Raw genomic sequence first — 11,465 nt, 5'->3', positions numbered from 1 at the left:
GTAGTTTGCTTTTGTGAAATGATCATTTAGTTCATAGAATTTTCCCTACTACTCTTATGCTTAAAGAAACTTTCTAACATCTCTGCGGCTCATCTGTTTCTCAAGCTTCCAGCCATGCCCTCTTGCTCTATTGGTATTCATTCTGAACGTTATTTTTCCTTCAGTCTATCAATCCAGCTGTTTTGTACATCATGTCTCCTCTTTTCTAGCGACGATAGGTCCAGTTCTTTATCTTTCTTCATACGTCATCTCTCGTAGTTCTGGGGCGATCCTCGTTGGAAACCTCTGTACCTTCTCAAGTTTCCTTACGTGCGTTTTGAGATGGGAGCTGCTCATTCTTTCGAGTAATTTTCCCATGTAGCTTAATGTACATTCTAGTGGATGCTACTGTCTGGTCCAATAGCTTTAGTTTCATCTAGTGATGCTAGGTGTCTCATTGCTTTCTCTGCTGTTACTTTTTTTTTTTTTTGAGATATATACAAGAGTTGTTACATTCTTGTACAGCCACTAGTACGCGTAGAGTTTCGGGCAAGTCCTTAATCCTATGGTCCCTGGAATACGATCCCCTGCCGCGAAGAATCGTTTTTTCATCCAAGTACACATTTTACTGTTGCGTTAAACAGAGGCTACAGTTAAGGAATTGCGCCCAGTAAATCCTCCCCGGCCGGATACGAACCCATGACATAGCGCTCGCGGAACGCCAGGCGAGTGTCTTACCACTACACCACGGAGACTAATATTTTTGTTGTCTCTCATCTAGAAGTACCTCATCTTCTAGCACTTGTAACTGTTCCGGCTCAATGGTGAACACTCCATGTAAATTGGCCTTTGGTTCCTTGTAAAATTGCATTGTAATAATTCTGTGTATATCTGCCCGAAACGCTGCGCGTGCTAGTGGCTTTACAAGACTGTAATTACCATATTTGTATCCTCACATTCCTTATGTACATTCTTGTATATGCATAAATAAATAAATAAATAAATAACTATGTTCCGAACCTTAATGGAATCTGACCCATATATCAATCAGGTCAACCCATGTGTTGCGTTTCCAAAAGGGTCGCCCATGTTAGAATCGGTGAACGCCCTAGTAATATTGTTGAAAACATCTTAATAACTTATTAAACCAAAGGTCTTTTTATGTCAGAAGAACGGCAGAAACTGGATCTATATATGAAAACTCTTTCAGGACAAAATTTAAAGTAAAACTAAAGATATTTGTAGTTGTATAAAAGTTGCATTTTTCATCGGTTGTAGAGCCGGAAATCCGCAATATTCATCTCAGAACAATGCTTATTTCACGCAGAATCGTTAATAAACGTAAGATTTTTATACGTCTCAAGAAAGATAGAAACATAATCTTCATTTTAAATACCTTACCATGGGCATATTTGTATTTAAAGCGAAGATACGTGTATTTTTCTAATCGGCGAGCTCCGATCCCGCACAGATCGAGCAACGGAGTAACTCTCTCAGAACAATGCTTATTTCACGTAAATTCGTTAATAAACGCAAATGTTTTTATATGTGTTGAGAAAGATAGAAATATAAGCTTCATTTTAAATACTTTACCATAGATATATATAAAGTTCTAATGAAGATACATGTGTTTTAATAATCGCCGAGCTCCGACCCCGCACAGACTGATCGACAGAGCAACTCTCTCTCAGAACAATGCTTATTTCACGTAAATTCATTAATAAACACATATGTTTTATATGTCTCAAGAAAGATAGAAATATAAGCTTAATTTTAAATACTTTAACATAGACATATATAAAGCTCAAGTGAAGATACAGACGTTTTTATAGTAGCATTCATATAGCTTGTCGGTCATGGAATGCAGAAGCCTACGCACTTGCCAATATAGTGTGTAAATAAAAAAGATACGCTTATAAAGCCTAAAATATTATATGCCTTCAGAAAGACAGAGATATGCTCGTTATTGTGAGTGCACCAAAGGAAATATATCTTGTTGGAGGACAAAGATATATCAATTCTAAAATAAGTTTCGACTCTCGCTCGGGCGAGAGATAGCGCGACTCTCGCCCCATCTATTGGAGATTCTGTTCACCTAATGACCCAAAGCTACTCAAAGCCTCCTAGCATTACTTAAATAATGAAGAAATATGGTATATTTATTCACTATAATGTTGGTGCTTAATGCAGAACACGAGAAAACATATATTTACTATAAAATAATATACTTCCATTATGAAATAAGTAAATATGTGGCCTCATAGGAAATCAACGGTCCAGGTGTCAATGTTGTGGAGCGACTTATCCAAGATATATTGTTGTCTGGAAAGTGTTTGTTGGCATATCAACCTTCTGTACACAGTGATCCAGTCGTCGCACTTCTCTCCTTAAATGATCGCAAATTTAGTTTATTATATTAACAAGTAGAATACGTATTTCTAATAATATCTAACATAGCTAGCCAGAAAATATTTAAGACTTATTGAAAAATACATGTCTGGAAGTTAAATCGACTTCATAGAACAATAGTGTTGGTCTATACTAATCGTTATTCGTTAGTATGCGTTCGCTACTTAAAACATTTACTGTACTGATGTAAAATCTCCCATGTCTCTTCGCACATGGAACACCGAACCTTACACACTCTCTGATATATTGTTTAATTAATAGAGATTCACTAATAAAGCTTATAATTGTATATGTTATCAAAAAGGCATAGATAAAGTCGTTCTTACGTTTTAGTCACAGAGATTAGATATTAGTAAAGTTCATTTTATTCAGGAAAGTACATAAATAGTCGATTTACAAACATAATATTGGATTTATAGATAGAGCTAGTACATACAATACCTAAAGCCACTAGTACGCATAGCGTTTCGGGCATATTATTGAGAGGAAAGATATTTATATTTAAACATTTTTTTTTTTACCGACGCTCTCCCTATTGATGAGAACTACAACCTAATGAAGATAAATGTTAATTTTATGTAGATACTGTAATAAACGAAAGTTTTTAATGTCATCAGAGAAGCAGAAATATAGGCAAATTTTAAATCCCTTGTCATAAATATAACTGAAGTGAAAGCAAAGATATATGCATTTTGATAGTTACAAAGACAGCTCTTTAACACGGGTGGAACACGAACAAGGGGGAACTTAGTACCCAAATGAGCCACAGAGATATTAGAAAGAATTTTTTCAGTGTCAGAGTAGTTAACAAATGGAATGTATTAAGCAGTGATGTGGTGGAGGCTGACTCCATACACAATTTCAAATGTAGATGTGATAGAGCCCAATAGGCTCAGGAACCTGTACACCTGTTGATTGACGGTTGAGAGTCGGGACCAAAGAGCCAAAGCTCAACCCCTGCAAGCACAAATTAGGTGAGTACAACTAGGTGAATACAGCTGAGGGGCGGGACCAAACAGCTGAAGCTCAATTCCCTACGCATAACTAGGCGAGTCCATAGGAATTACCGTTTGTCCTGGCGCCATCTATGTTTTGACAGCAGTACTACTAATGTTCCCACGTTATGTGATGATCGTTATACGGTTGCTACGGTCAGTTGCTCTTCTATATATGTTTATGGACAACGTAGGTGATTTGAGGTAATTTGCGGCCAGAGTGAAATAGTATCCACGCGGTGAGTGATGGAGGAGGATATATACTGCTGTGTACTCGACCAGTGGGTGAGAGGTAAGTTATATCGAACAATTATGGGGAATAGATGGATTATTTTAAGCGTAGAATGTCAGGTAACCGGTAACTACACAGATGGGGTAGTGTGTTTTTAAGTCTTTATTTACTAAAGTGGAACATTACATTATGCCTTTAGCTGAACAAGTCTACTGGTGGGGGAAGTAGACGGGTTTTATGAAAGTATTTTACCTAAATATTTGTATTTGGTAAACTAGTTCAGCCGTTACCAGGGAGGGTGTTCCTTTAATCTAATCTAAAAATTCTAGCCGGACAAAGTGATTAAATAAAGAAATTGAATAGAACGAAGTGGTTTGCCAGGGTGCTTAACATTTAGTTTAGTTCACTTACTATGCAGCCCATGCTTAAAGAATGCAAGTTTATCATATTTACCGTAGTTTTACTGCATTTAATATACCGTTTTGACCCTATTTAATTATGTCGGGTAAAGGCCGGTCGTGGAAAGTTCCTAATATAGCAAGTTTTAAAGGAAAAGTTTGAGTTAACTTTAACGCTTAAGTTAGTGACCAGTTAGCTTAGTCTATTGTGAGGAAAGTTACTAGAATCTAACATTGCAAGTGCCATTTCTCTACTCTTTTTGAGAAACATGACTAGATACATGAATCGCATAGTTTTATTACTAAATGTTCATGGATTAGGTTGCATAGTTGAGGAAATGGTGATAAGGTTTGTGATTTTGTGTACCTTGACTTCAGCAGAGATTTTGATAGTGGCGCAAAATTGATAGGGGCTCGGATCATTGGGAATGCTGACTGAAGTTGATTAGGTCATGGCTATACCAAAGGAAATTAGTATAAATGGGGTTAAGTTGGGAGAAGTGTTGTAAGTAGTGCCTAAAAGCTCTCCTTGGACCTCGGTTATTCGCAAGATTATGGTTTAGACTGCAATAGTTGCAGAATTGGCAAATAAAAAATACCGATGCCCTATATAGTTTTGAAATGGTTAAGACTACCAGATGCAGTTTAATGCTGACAATTGTAAGGTTTGGGGGCTAGGTAAGAGAGATGTTGTAGATTGTTAAGAGTATTAAATTTTTTGCAGGTGGTAAATTCTCCCCGAGCTGGCACTGCTCTCCAGCCTGGGATGTTGATTGGTTAGTCTTCAACTGCCTCCCAACATGGTAGTGAGGTCCTGAGCTGACATGCAGTGAGGAACGTGGAAAGCTTCCTGAATTGGCACATGGTATGCCTCCCTTTCAAACCGGCAGCTGGCCGAAATGTTCCAGCTAACATCAGAATAGTGGAAGAAGCCCACACTAAAATGTAAGTGGTACAGTAAATGGACACCCCCCCCCCTTCCCTTTTGACACAGAACAGTTGGGAGGAAGGGGGGGGGGGAGAAAGTGTGGCTTATAGTTCTATTGCTACAGAATCTTTTGCCATAAGCCAGTGGCACTTGCCCTCTTGTACCATGTTACTCAACTATAACATAACCACCACACCACCCATTCTTCTAAAATAACATCCCATATGATAAACTTCTGCTTTTAATAAATATTTCTAACTTTAATATTAGTTGGCTTGCATGGTGTTAATCATTCCTTTGGCATTACTGTAGCTAAATTGTTCCCACAAAACATTAAACCATTAACAGTACTGTATCAGGTTCATAAAGAAATTTATAATAAAGACCAAGTGTGGTCATAAGTGGTGCAGAGGGGGGAGATAGAACCTTACACCTGCAGAAGTGTGGTGATAACTGGAGAGAATATGGCCTTGTATAGTTGCTAGTGTAAAAATATTACTAAATTTAGTAAAATCACATTGTCTTGGTAGTATAGTTGGGTTAATTATGAATTTTCAGACTAAAAAGCTTGGTACATAATTCAACAGAATAAATTTGTCCCCCTAGTAGTAAGCAGTGGTTGCAAAAGAATAATAATTTGTATATATATTTTGTATTGCTTTTATTCAAATGTTATACATGGTTGTTAAATTAAAGTTTGTTTGCAATGTTCCAGAAAAATGTTCATGACGAAAGTTGTTGGAAAATATAATTTGTATAGGATGTTGACTTGAAATGAGTGTAGCTTTGTTTGTAAATATTAAAGACGACAAGATACTTAGTGTGCCATTTAAAACGGCAACTGTTAAACTGGTGGTACAGGTATGAACAAAATAACATTGCTATGCAAATAACTTTTTTAGTAATATTTACTGTTCACATGACAGGTTGTGGAAGGTCCTGGCAACAAAGAGCTGCAGGAAAATACTTGCAGATCTACAGTAAGTAGTGTTGTGTACATTGGAATTAGAGGGTAGAAGTTAATTGCTAAAAACCTATTAAATATTAGGGTATGGAAGTCTAGGCTTAGGCTAGTGGGTACCATATCTGCAAGTTTAGTCCTTTCAGGAATGTATTGAATAGAATGGTATGTTGAAATTGTGAAAATTGTAATGTGGGGCATTAGATCTTAAACAGCATAGTTGAGGGTGTTTTATTAATAATTTTAATGAAATATAAATCTTGTTTAGTTAACATTAAATGTTTGTTAAATAAGCTTTAATCTATAAATGTATAACACTTAAGGGTAATCATGAGTCAAAGTTAATGGCAGGAAAAGTTTTGTTTAAGTGATGGTATTTTTCCCTTGAAAGTAAAAAAAAAAAATATTCAATGTTTACTTTAGCTTGGTTTTAAATTTATATAATTTTCCAGAATGTGGTTTGGAAAGTCCAGAAGTCCCTCTGTCAGTTGCTTAAATAGAATCAGGTGAGTTGTAGTAAAGGTTAATCTGAATAGATTTGCATAAAAGTAAAAAAAATAGTAATACTGTAACTTAAACAATATAACAATGGCTAAAGATAAATGTAAATTGCCATTGAAGTGCAGTTGTGGATAGTTTCTCAAATGATTTACTGAAACTTGGCAAATTGATGCCATATATATTTATATTGCTAAATTAGATCTACTACTGCTACTAGAATATGTAGGAAAGGTAAATTCCTTAAAGAAATTTTTTCCATCTGAATTTGTAAAGTACTGAATGCTAATTTGAAAAGTAAAGCAAGATTGGCTTTAAATCTGAATAATTCGTAGAAATATTTTTCAGGTGAAAGTGATTGATGCATGGACTGGCTTGGAGTGAGGCTCCTTTACTCTGCAACAGTGGGTGAGTTTGAATTTGATGTTTTAGCTATATCAATGACCTAATCTTTATTCTCTTATCTAGTCCATTTATAGGTGTGTAACCATGTCCTACTGTTACAACCCACAGGGATGATGCAGTTTGTACTGATCCTACCCCATTTCATAAAAGGGGACCAGGCAGTCCTGCAGATTTCCCTGGCTTGGCTTTTTCAGAGCTTTGCTCTACTGCCCATCTAATAGATGGACTAGATTTGCATAGGTTTAGGGACCCTTAACAATGGTTACATTGTTAATTCTCACAGGGCTTGTTTGCTGAATGGGTGGATGCATCTAAAACTTTAGTGCCTGGCATGCATTGTACAGTGCTTTCAATGAAGCATATGTACAATGTGTTGATGGCACTAAAGTGGTGGATGTACTGCACCCATTCAGGGAACAAGCTCTGCAATACAACCAGAGGAAGGGATAGGCCTTGCTGAGCCTATCTTAAAAGATAGGATGTTAGGATTTATTGGGCTTGTTATTAGGCATTGGTGATAATAAAAGTAGTGTCCCTGTTTAATGTTTATTTTTCTTTTACAGGTGATTGTCTCTGGAGTTGTCTTGGCCTTTTGGATCTTCTGTTCATCTAGGAGCATCTGTCCCACAACCTGAAACTAATAAATATTTGATGTATTATAAATACTATATGTAAAACTTATTAAATAAAACAATTTTAATGAAACTACTTTATATACCTTATCCTGAAATTATGCTGGAAATTGTTTACTATTGATGCAATGTTTAAACATCTGAAATTTTTTTACTTTGAAAATAAATACTTGGTAAAATTTACACCTATTTGTAACTTGTTACATAGGTGCATGCAAAATGCATTGAAAAGATGTAAAAGTGGACTACCTATTCAATTTACATAAACTAACAAATATTGCAAATTAGTCTGAAATATTAAAGTGGAAGAAACTTTAGTCAATATTTTAGTTTTCATATTTAAAAGTAAATTTAAAGCTATGCAACACCTAAGCTTTGTAAAAATTATAATTCAATTAACTAAAGATCATTGTTAAATTTAAACATTAGAAAAGTGACACTGAAGCATCTATACAACTTTGAAAACCATGTCTTTAACTTAAATCATTTAAGAGCTTTGATTAAATTTGTCTGCCAAACTTCAGAAATATTTTGCCTAGATTAAAACCATCATTGTTTGAAAGGGCAAAACAGATTACTGTCAATTAGTTTGACCTAACATCTGCAAGGTCCTGAAGGAATGGAATTTTTTTTTGTAAAACTGTTTGTTAAAAACAAACCCTGCCTAATGAACCTGCTCATTTTTTTTAGAAATGGTAATTGCATTACCAAAGGCCATTGTTTTAATAGCCAAAGTACCAAATGAAAGACCAAGAAGCAACAAACAGGTACATGGTAGAAAGGACAAAAGAATGGTTACGAGGACCCTTTCATTTGTTAAAAAAAGGACTGGGGAAAAATGCTTTCATACCACAAGGGGTCTTAACCCTTGTCATATACATCACTGACATTAATCTAAATATTACCAACCACAAAAATTGCTGATATTATTTTTTTTAAGAATATAATATTGAGGCCTTAATGCAGATCTCTAACTCTACAAATAGTAACAAGACTGGCAATTTCTTAATATAAACAGAAAAAAATCCAAGACCTTGCACGTGAGCCAGAACAATCCATATCACAACTACCACATTAAAATGAAACAACAATGAAGGTAAGGTAATTACCAAAAGAAGGCACCAAAGTGCGAAATAATCAGAGGGCGCTAAATATCACCAAGAATGCCAATACGAGAACAAAAACGCATAAAGGCGAACGATATCAAAAGTATCAGATTCACCTAGAATTCTATCGAGGGACAAGTGACTGCGAGGGACGGTCGGAAAGCAAGACACACGCTCGTCCTGGAAGTCAGGACATTCAACAAGGATATGCACAACTGTAAGAGGGACAATAAGGAGCAGGGCGGCGCTCCATTAAGTGACCGTGGGTTAAGCGGGTATGACCAACCCACAGCCGTGCCAAAGCCGTGTCACACCGCCGGTTACGGTGGTAGGAGGAAGGCCACGGGGACACACTAAGTTTGAGAGTACGCAGCTTGTTACCAACCACAGAGGGCCAACGGGGAAGAATGAATAACAGGATAAAAGTCGGAATAAGGAATACCTTTACGGGAGATGGGACAAGAACGGATAGCTTTCTTAACGGCAGCATCCACACGCTCATTGAAACACCAATATGGCTGGGAACCCAGCAAAACTCTGATTTAAATTTACTAGAAATAAGAAACAGCCAATGTTGAATCTCAATGACCACCGGATGGACAGGATTAAAGGACCCTAGAGCCATGAGGGCACTACGAGAATCAACTACAAAGGAGGAATGAGAATGAGAAAGCAAGAGACGAAGAGCATAGAGAATAGCATAAAGTTCTGCCGTAATGACGCTAGCCTCCGAAGGGAGGCGACACATGTAAGTACGGTCAGGAAAAACAACAGAGTAGCCCACACCATCCGCAGACTTAGACCCATCAGGGAAGATGGAAATAGAGTGGGAGTGCGAAGAAAAGTGCTCAAGGAAGAGGCTTTTCAGAATTGTAGGAGGGGTAAAGGCTTTAGTAATACAAGTCAAGGACGTACAAAACTTGGGAAGGGGGACTCTCCACGGAGGTAATGAAGGAACAATACGAGGAGAAACATTACAAATATGAACAGAAAGAGAATCCTGTAAGCGAGATAACTGGACAGAAAGTGGAAGACAATGAAGAGGAACAGGAACCACAGGAGGAGGAAAAGTCAATGCACAACAGAGGCGAGAGGAAGGATGTTGGAAGGACCGCGCAAGATAGAGAAGACAGTAGCGATCACGGCAGTCCTGAAGAGAGAGAAAGCCAGTGTCAACATACAAACTAAGGGCGGGAGTCGAACGAAAGCCACCAGAGCCGAGACGCAACCCAGTATGGTGCAAAGCATCAAGATGGCGAAGAGTAGAAGGAGAAGCAGAAGAGTATGCAGGGCAACCATAATTGAGTTTAGACAGGACGAGAGAGGAGTGCAACTAGAGGAGCGTGCGCCTATCCGCTCCCCAAGAAGTATGGGACAAAACCTTAAGGAGGTTAAGGGCCTTAGAGCATTCAACTCGGAGGCAAGAGATATGGGCTGACCAAGACAAACGAGTGTCAAAGACTAACCCCAAAAGCTTCGCGGAATCCCTGTACACAATGAGATGACCATAAAGCAACAACAATGAAGTAAAGGTCCTTTCAGTAAGAATCTATCATTCACTGAAAGTTGCTGCAGTTAAAAATAAAAGAACATACAAGTCCCTAGAAATAAACAAGCAACCTTTTTGACTAAGGAAAAGAAGGTAGTTATTCTACTGTATAAATCTAAGTATTCACTTAGATAACTGTATCCAAGCATAGAGGTTCCCCCCCCCCCCCCCCTTCCCTTTCAGAAAAACATCTACTTTCGAAAAAGTTTAACATTGGCCAACAAAAATGATTCCAGAACTAAATTGCCTAATACCAGGAACAACTGAGAGCCATGACAAACACTGCAACCCTCTCCTACCCCCAAGTCTTATGCTATTTATGATCCAAGGTAATTTGAAATACTATACTGTGTACTTCCTACAGACGAGTCTAGTGAGAGGGTGATCTCCTGGCGATTAAATTGAAGCCCGATACAGGTGTCAACGAACATCAGTCAGCCCACTTGTCAGCACAGTGGATAACTAATGACATCATAATCTGCAGTGTTGTATGCCTCCCTGTGGCCATTTAAATCAATAAAACACAGGGTTGTGGCAATGTTTACAGCATAAGGCAAGGTATAGAGGAATCCTGGAATGCCATGTAATGTGTAGTCCTTGAATGTGCTTTAGGCAACCAAATTGAATAACAACATTTCTGGTGTTCGGCTATATAATCCCAGTTTCTCATTCGGTATAATGTTTTAAACCTAAATAGGAATTCACTTTAACGGTCAATTTATTTGGAAAGTGCTAACCAGATTCAAAATTACTCAGCTCTGAAAGTACTACAAGGCAAGTTTAACCGAATGAGTGTTTGCCTATCCATACCCCCATGAGGTATGTGACAACACTGAATAAAGAAAGGGTCTTTGAGCATTCACCGTGCAGGTATTTGACATGACCAATATAGCCAAGTGTTAAAGATCATTCTAAGCAGTTCTGCACAATCCATATACTATCAATTAATATAATTGTACAATGGTGCTTGGTGGATGATATTTCCTATTAAAACTCATTGGACAACTGTTTGTATTAAACATTTTAAACCTACAAATGGTAGCCCAAGATATCGCACTGCAGTATTAATTACAAGATGAACAATGTAAAATCAATACCACAACAGCAAAGGATGACGGCTTTTCAACAACCGACAAACACGCAGGTCTAACACCAGCCATCCCGAGAGAGGACGTCCCAAGCATGTACACCCCACAACTTTACATCACCTTTGCTACCTCACGCGAGCACGCAACAGCATGAGGATGCCATACTCCCAAACCAACTCCATGCACTTTGAGGCTTTAACAACTCAACATTTAAAAAGTTGATTTAAAAAATCAAACACCTGAATTTTTCCCTAATTAAATTTACTAGCAAAATGCACACCAAGC

The 11,465-nt window shown here is 37.5% G+C and overlaps 2 long non-coding RNA genes across 5 annotated transcripts in view; one reads left to right on the top strand and one right to left on the bottom strand.

Annotated features, from left to right (window-relative positions):
- Window positions 1–3,456: 3,456 nt before the first annotated feature.
- On the top strand, window positions 3,457–7,510 carry LOC138356130 (uncharacterized). The gene is made up of 6 exons (XR_011224219.1): window positions 3,457–3,675; window positions 4,738–4,958; window positions 5,868–5,921; window positions 6,355–6,408; window positions 6,749–6,808; window positions 7,369–7,510. It is a non-coding gene; the product is annotated as an uncharacterized lncRNA (long non-coding RNA).
- The window catches only part of LOC138356129 (uncharacterized), a 27,884-nt gene continuing 23,756 nt past the window's right edge, over window positions 7,338–11,465 (bottom strand). For 2 of the 4 annotated variants that reach the window (XR_011224216.1, XR_011224215.1), the window contains one exon: window positions 7,338–7,442. This is a non-coding gene — a long non-coding RNA (uncharacterized lncRNA). The remainder of the gene's footprint in view (window positions 7,443–11,465) is intronic. The other 2 variants (XR_011224218.1, XR_011224217.1) reach the window with 1 other exon arrangement.

The sequence above is a fragment of the Procambarus clarkii genome, chromosome 70, assembly GCF_040958095.1.
Source record: "Procambarus clarkii isolate CNS0578487 chromosome 70, FALCON_Pclarkii_2.0, whole genome shotgun sequence".
Taxonomy (NCBI): Eukaryota; Metazoa; Arthropoda; class Malacostraca; order Decapoda; family Cambaridae; genus Procambarus; species Procambarus clarkii.
Note: the sequence above shows the minus strand (reverse complement) of the source record. Positions and strands in the feature narration are given on the sequence as shown.